The sequence below is a fragment of the Lynx canadensis genome, chromosome B1 (assembly GCF_007474595.2).
Source record: "Lynx canadensis isolate LIC74 chromosome B1, mLynCan4.pri.v2, whole genome shotgun sequence".
NCBI lineage: Eukaryota > Metazoa > Chordata > Mammalia > Carnivora > Felidae > Lynx > Lynx canadensis.
The window spans coordinates 111,717,588-111,724,576 of NC_044306.2; positions in this window are offsets into that span (position 1 = coordinate 111,717,588).

Consider the following 6,989-nt stretch of genomic DNA (forward strand, 5'->3'; position numbering starts at 1 on the left):
AAGGGAAGGAAGAAAGAAGGGAGGGAGGAAGTAAGGAAACAACTGTCAACCTAGAATTCTACATTTAGGGTGAATAATTTTCAGAAATGAAAAATGAAATGAAAGCAAAATAGGGGCACCTGGGTGGTTCAGTTGGTTAAGTGTCTGACTTCAGCTCCGGTCATGATCTCAAGGTCTGTGAGTTTGAGCCCCACATCGGGCTTTGTGCTGACAGCTCAAAGCCTGGAGCCTGCTTTGGATTCTGTGTATCCCTCTCTCTGCCCCTCCCTTCTCATGCCACTGTGTCTCTCTTTATCTCAAAAGTAAATAAACATTAAAAAATTTTTTTTAAAAAATAAAAAGAAATGAAAGCAAAATAAAGACATTTTCTGATAAACACTGAGAGATTTCATTGCAACAGATTTTTACTACAAAAAAGGCCAATGGAAGCTCATCAGGTGCATGAAAATGAAACCAAATGGATACTCAGATTTACAAAGAATAAAGAGCAGTAGAAATGTAGATAAATATACTTTTTTGTTGTTTTGTTTTTAAAAGGACAGCTAGGGCACCTGGGTGGCTCAATCTGTTAAAGCGTCCAACTCGTGGCTTTGGCTCAGCTCATGATCTCGTGGTTCATGGGATTGATCTCCACATTGGGCTCTATGGGGGCAGCGTGGAGCCTGCTTGGGATCCTCTCTCTTCTCTCTCTCAAAATAAATAAACTTAAAAAAATATAACAAACATTAAAAAAATAAAAGGACAGTTGACCTTATAAAGCAAAAATTAAACATAACAATGTATTTTAGGAGTTGTAGCTGAGAAGTGAAATAAAGGTAACACAAAGGAAAGGAGAAGTTAGTGGAAATACACGGTTGTAACATTCTTCTACTAATAGAGAAGTGTTTTAATATAATTTCAAGGTAGTCTGTGGTTAATGAAGAATGCATACAATAATACCTAAAGCAGGATTTCTTAACCTCAGCATATTGGGCCAGATCCTCTTTTTCATGGAGGCCTGGCTTGTGCATTGTAAGATGTTTAACAGCATCCTTAGCCTCTACTCACTAGATGCCATTTGCACTCACCTTTCCCAATGTGACAACCAAAAATTTATTCTGACACTGTCAAATGTCCCCCTGGGAGTCAATATTTTTCCCTGTTGAGAACCACTGCCCTAGAGCAATTACTAGAAGACACAATAAATAGGGCACACACACACACACACACACACACCCCAAATACATACAGCTATCCAGTTAAAGAAGAGGTAAAAGGGAATATTAAAAACAAGGAAATAGACAACTCAATCCAAGAGTGCAGTAAGAGAGAAAAGGAAGAAAGAACTGATAGGACAAATGAAAAACAAATTACAAGATGGTAGACTTAAACCAACCAGATAAATAATTACTTTAAATGGGCTAAACACAACAATTAAAAGTTAGGGATTATTTTCTCAGACTATTAATTAAAAAAAGAAAAAAAAAGGCTTCACCATATGTCATTCCCAAGTGATGCACTTTTAATATGAAAACAGATTAAAAGTAGGGATGAGGGGCACCTGGGTGACTCAGTAGGCCAAGCATCCAACTTTGGCTCAGGTCATGATCACACGGGTAGTGAGTTCAAGCCCGGCATCCAGCTCTGTGCTGACAGCTCAGAGCCTGGAGCCTGTTTCAGATTCTGTGCCTTCCTCTATCTCTCCGCCCCTTCCCCACTCACACTCTGTCTCTATCTTTCTCAAAAGTAAGTAAACATCAAAAAACTATATTAAAACAAAAGTAAGGATGAAAAGGAGCACCTGGGTGACTCAGTCAGTTGAGCATCTGACTCTTGATTTCAGCTCAGGTCATGATCAAGCTCTATGTGAGTGTGGAGCCTGCTTAAGATATTCTCATTCTCTCTCTCTCCCTCTGCCTCTCTCCCCCATTAACACTTTCTCAATAAAATAAAAATAAAATAAAATAATAAAATAAAATAAGGATGAGAAATGATATAACCATGCAAATACTAACCATAGAGCTTGTGTGATTATATTAATATCTGACAAATTAGACTTCAATATAAGGAGCATTACTAGGGATAAGAAGGTGTTGGGAGGAAAAATTTTTCTTCTACCCTGCTAGGTTCTGTGACTGGTCTAACAATTAAAATGATATAACACAGGTTAACAAGAGAAAAACAAATTTAATAACATATGTATGGGAGCCTTTAAAAGATATTAAATTCAAAAGGCAGCCAGGAAATTGAGGTTTCTGTAACATCTTGAGTTAAGGAAAGGTGTAGCGGTCTGGGGCTACAAAGGGAAGGAAGACCATTCATAGGAAAGTGAGAGTAGGAGATGTTTGGGAAACAAATCTTGCCCTGTTATGCACATAAATTTCTTATGTAAAAAATTATCTCTGGTAATAGATCTCTTTCTGGTACAGGCCCCCTTTCCAATATAAGTTTCCTTTATAATTGCAGAATTTCCCCACAAATGGGGACATTTTTACTTCTTTTTTATAGATAAGGCAGTGGTAAAGAGCTTTTCGTGAGGCCACTGGGACTTGATTGCCTTTAGGTCAACATGATCTCCATGTCACAGTAGCATAATTTGGGGAGACTTTTTCTGAGCCTCTTCAGAGGGATGTTTCATAATGATATATATAATTATATATATATATATATATATAATATTATATGTGTGTATTATATATATAATTATATATATAATATATATAATACACACATATATATTATATATTATTTATATAAATAAAATTAATTAAGAAGGCATAACAGTCCTAATATATATATATGTGTGTGTGTGTATTATATATATAATTATATATATAATACACACATATATATTATATATTATTTATATAAATAAAAATATATTTTATATATTATTTATATATAATATATTACTATATATATTATATTTATAATATACATAAATAATTATATATACATATAATTGACTCTGAGAATCCAGCTGCCATAGAGAGACCATGTGGAAGAGAGCTAAAATGTTCTGGCTGACAACGTCAGCTAAACTTCCAGCTGGCAGTCAGGACAAACTTCCAGCTATGTGAGTGACATTATTTAAGGCCCTCTGGTTGTCCAGGATCTTAACTGATACAAAGCAGAAGAACCATCCTATTGCCTCACAGTATATTGAGAAATAACAAATTGTTTGAAGACACTAGGTTTTGGTGTGGTTTTAGATAGGAATAGATAACAGAAATACTACCCACATCTGAGAAATCAAGAACTAGCAGTAAAACCATACTATTTAGTGATGAGGAAGTCATAACTAAAGGAATCAGTAAAAAAATTAAAGCGGTTGCCTCTTTGATACTTTAAACTATTTGCATATATGAACTTGATACAAATGAGTATTTTTTAAGACAAAAAAGAGAACTTATGAACTAGTAAAAAATTTCTGAGAAAGTGACCCAAGATGTAGTATAAAGATGAAAATATGAGAGGTTAACAGACAAATATGGAATGAGCAAGTATAATAGGAGTTCCAGAAGGAAAAGCAAGAGAGAATAATTTTGGAAATATTCAAAGAAATAATACCTGAAGTAGTAGCATTACTTGATGAGATATGAATCTTCAGATCTGGAAAATGTAATTCCTCAAGAGAATAAAAAAATTTATATCTAGACACATCATATCAAAACTGAAAAACATCAATCCAAGTCATAAAGACTTTAAAAAAGAACCCAAGAGAAGAAACATATTACATTATGGTAATGATGACCCTCAGCAGACTACTCAACAGCAGTAATGAAATCCAGAAGACCATGGAATAATATATTCCAAGTGTTGAGAGAAAATAAACCAATACCCAGCTAAAATATTGTGAGAGCAAAGTAAAGGTATCTGCTATATCTACTATCTAGAAAGTCACACAACTATGGCATTTACTATTGTTAAGATACTGGAATGTTTTCATACTGGTTGGTAAATAGCTGTTGTCCCTTAGGACTTTGACTCAGAAGCCATGGAGAAACAGAAATCAGTTAATAGCCGGTAATAAAGGCCACCTTTGGCCCTGGCCAGGTGCTACAAGTTTTTCCAGCATAGAAGACATTCTATAACGGATATGAGGCCATGCAGAATGAGCAGACTTCAATGGGTGTTTTGGAGCTAGAGGGTGCCCTTTTTATTACCATATTGATTTTCGGTTTTATTTAATTGTACGGTTTTGTTAAAACCTGTTTTAGACCCTCCCTCACAGGTGACATTTTTTTTTTTATAATAAAACTTCTCATTCTCCATGAGTTATGTTAGATTACCAGATGAGAAAGCTGCAGTTAAAAGAATTAGGTGTCATCCAAGTTCACAAAGCCAACATGTGACAAGATTATGACTTCGGCCCAAATAGGATTTCTTTTTTTTTTTTTCTCTTCAAATATTTATTTAAATTCCAGTTAGTTAACATACAGTGTAATATTAGTTTCATGTGCAGAATTTAGTGATTCATCACATACAACACCTAGTGCTCATCACAAGTGACCCCCTTAATAACTATCACCTATTTACCCACCCTCCCCCCCATCTCCCCTCCAGTAACCCTCAGTTTCTTCTCTATAATTAAGAGTCTGTTTCCCGGTTTGCCTCTCTTTTATTCCCCCCATATTCATTTGTTTTGTTTCTTAAATTCCACATATGAGTGAAATCATATGGTATTTGTCTTTCTTTGACTTACTTATTTCGCTTAGCATAGTATTCTCAGGCTCCATCCACATAGTTGCAAATGTTAAGATTTTACTCTTTTATGACTGAGTAATATTCCATTACACACACACACACACACACACACACACACACACACCATACCACTTCTTCTTTATCCATTCATCAGTCAATGGATATTTGGGCTCTTTCTATTATCGGGGTGCATGTATCCCTTCAAATCAGTATTTTTGTATCCTTTCAGTAAATACCTAATAGTGCAGTTGCTGGATCATAAGGTAGTTTTAGTTTTAACTTTCTGAGGAACCTCCATGCTGTTTTCCAGAGTGGCTGCACTAGTTTACATTCCTGCCAACAGTGTAAGAGAGTTCCCCTTTCGTCATCCTCGTCAACACCTGTTTTTTCCTGTGTTGTTAATTTTAGTCATTCTGACTGGTGTGAGATGATTTCTCATTGTAGTTTTGATTTGTATTTGTCTGATAATGAGTGATGTTGAGCATCTTTTCATGTGTCTGTTAGCCATCTGTATGCTTTCTTTGGAAAAATGTCTATTCATGTCTTCTCATTTTTTTAACTGGATGATTTGTTTTGGGTGTTCAGTTTTATAAGTTCTTTATATATTTTAGATACTAGCCTTTATCAGATGTGTCATTTTCAAATATCTTCTCCCAATCCATAGGATGCCTTTTAGTTTTCTTGATTGCTTCCTTCAGTGTGCAGAAGCTTTTTATTTTGATAAAGTCCCAAAATTCCATGTTCATGGATTGGAAGAACAAATATTGTTGAAATGTCTATATTACCCAAAGCAATCTACACATTTAATGCAATCCCTATCAAAATACCACAAGCATTTTTTACAGAGATAGAACAAACAATCCTAAAATTTATATAGAACCACAAAAGACCCCAAACAGGCAAAACAATCTTGATAAAGCAAAGCAAAGCTGGAGGCATCATAATTTCCGACTTCAAGTTATATTATGAAGCAATAGTGATCAAGACAGTGTGTTACTGCACAAAAACAGACACAAAGATCAATGGAACGGATAGAAAACCCAGAAATGAGCCCACAACTATATGGCCAATTAATCTTTGACAAAGTAGGAAAGAATATCCAGTGGGAAAAAGTCAGTCTCATCAACAAATGGTTTTGGGAAAACTGGACAGCAACATGTGAAAGAATGAAATTGGGAGAGGGTCTCTTATATTGCTTCCTCTTACACTATACACAGAGATAAATTCAAAGTGGATGAAAAATCTAAATATGAGACAGAAAACCATCAACGTCCTCAAGGAGAACACAGGCAGTAATCTCTTTGACATCAGCCATAGCAACTTCTTATTAGATATGTCTCCTGAGACAAGGGAAATAAAAGCAAAAATAAACTATTGGGACCTCACCAAATAGGATTTCAAAGACATTTTTTTCTTTATGTAGAGTTCTATGAGGGTAACATCAAGTTGGACATAGGAACTAAAGAACAAGTCTAAAATAGCACTTTTTGTGACCTTAGGAGGTTGTTTGGTTTGTTTGGTTTTTCAATGATTCTTAGGCTTTGGATTTGTTATTTTTAGTTCAGAGTACTTAGTGAGTTCTAAAATTGTGTTGAGGCTTTAGGCCAAGGCTAGATTTCTATATACACGTACAGTGTCTGTCACATAGCCTGCACTTTCTATGAACAAGTGTTACTCCATAGTGGACTTCTTTCCAGTCTGTAAACTCTTGATGGTTAGATCTATGCTGCTAGGGCTGGTTCCAACATAATGGTTCAGTGATTACAGGGAGCATCAGCTCATGTTTGCCAGTTTATATAATGTATTTTCCTTAGCTGAATAAATTCTCACTGTTGTGGATATTTAGCTGTATATAATATAGAATATTTTATTTACTGTTTGTAATGATGTAATAGACATGAAAAGTACTATTCTAAAACAAGTCATGACATGGAAATATACATTTATCCATGGATCTACAAAACAATTTTATTATTCTAAAGGGAGTAATAGATAAGGAAATAAATTGAGTTAATCTTCAATGATGTTGTATTTGAAATTTACACAATGTAAAATAGGAAAGTGGGGACTTGTTCGGATTTTCGTTAGTAGAGAGGAAAATATTTTCAAATGCAGATTTTAAACTATCACTGACTGTCTAAGGAATACTGAATTTTTCCATGATTCTTCTTTCAGAGCTTGAGAACCATGTTGAGTACCTGTTAGCTATTGGAACAAAAGATAGTGTTTATTCCAAAGTCAAATTGTTTGGTTTACTTCTGCTTTCTTTTTCAGATTAAAAGACTTTTAGAACTATTCAGACT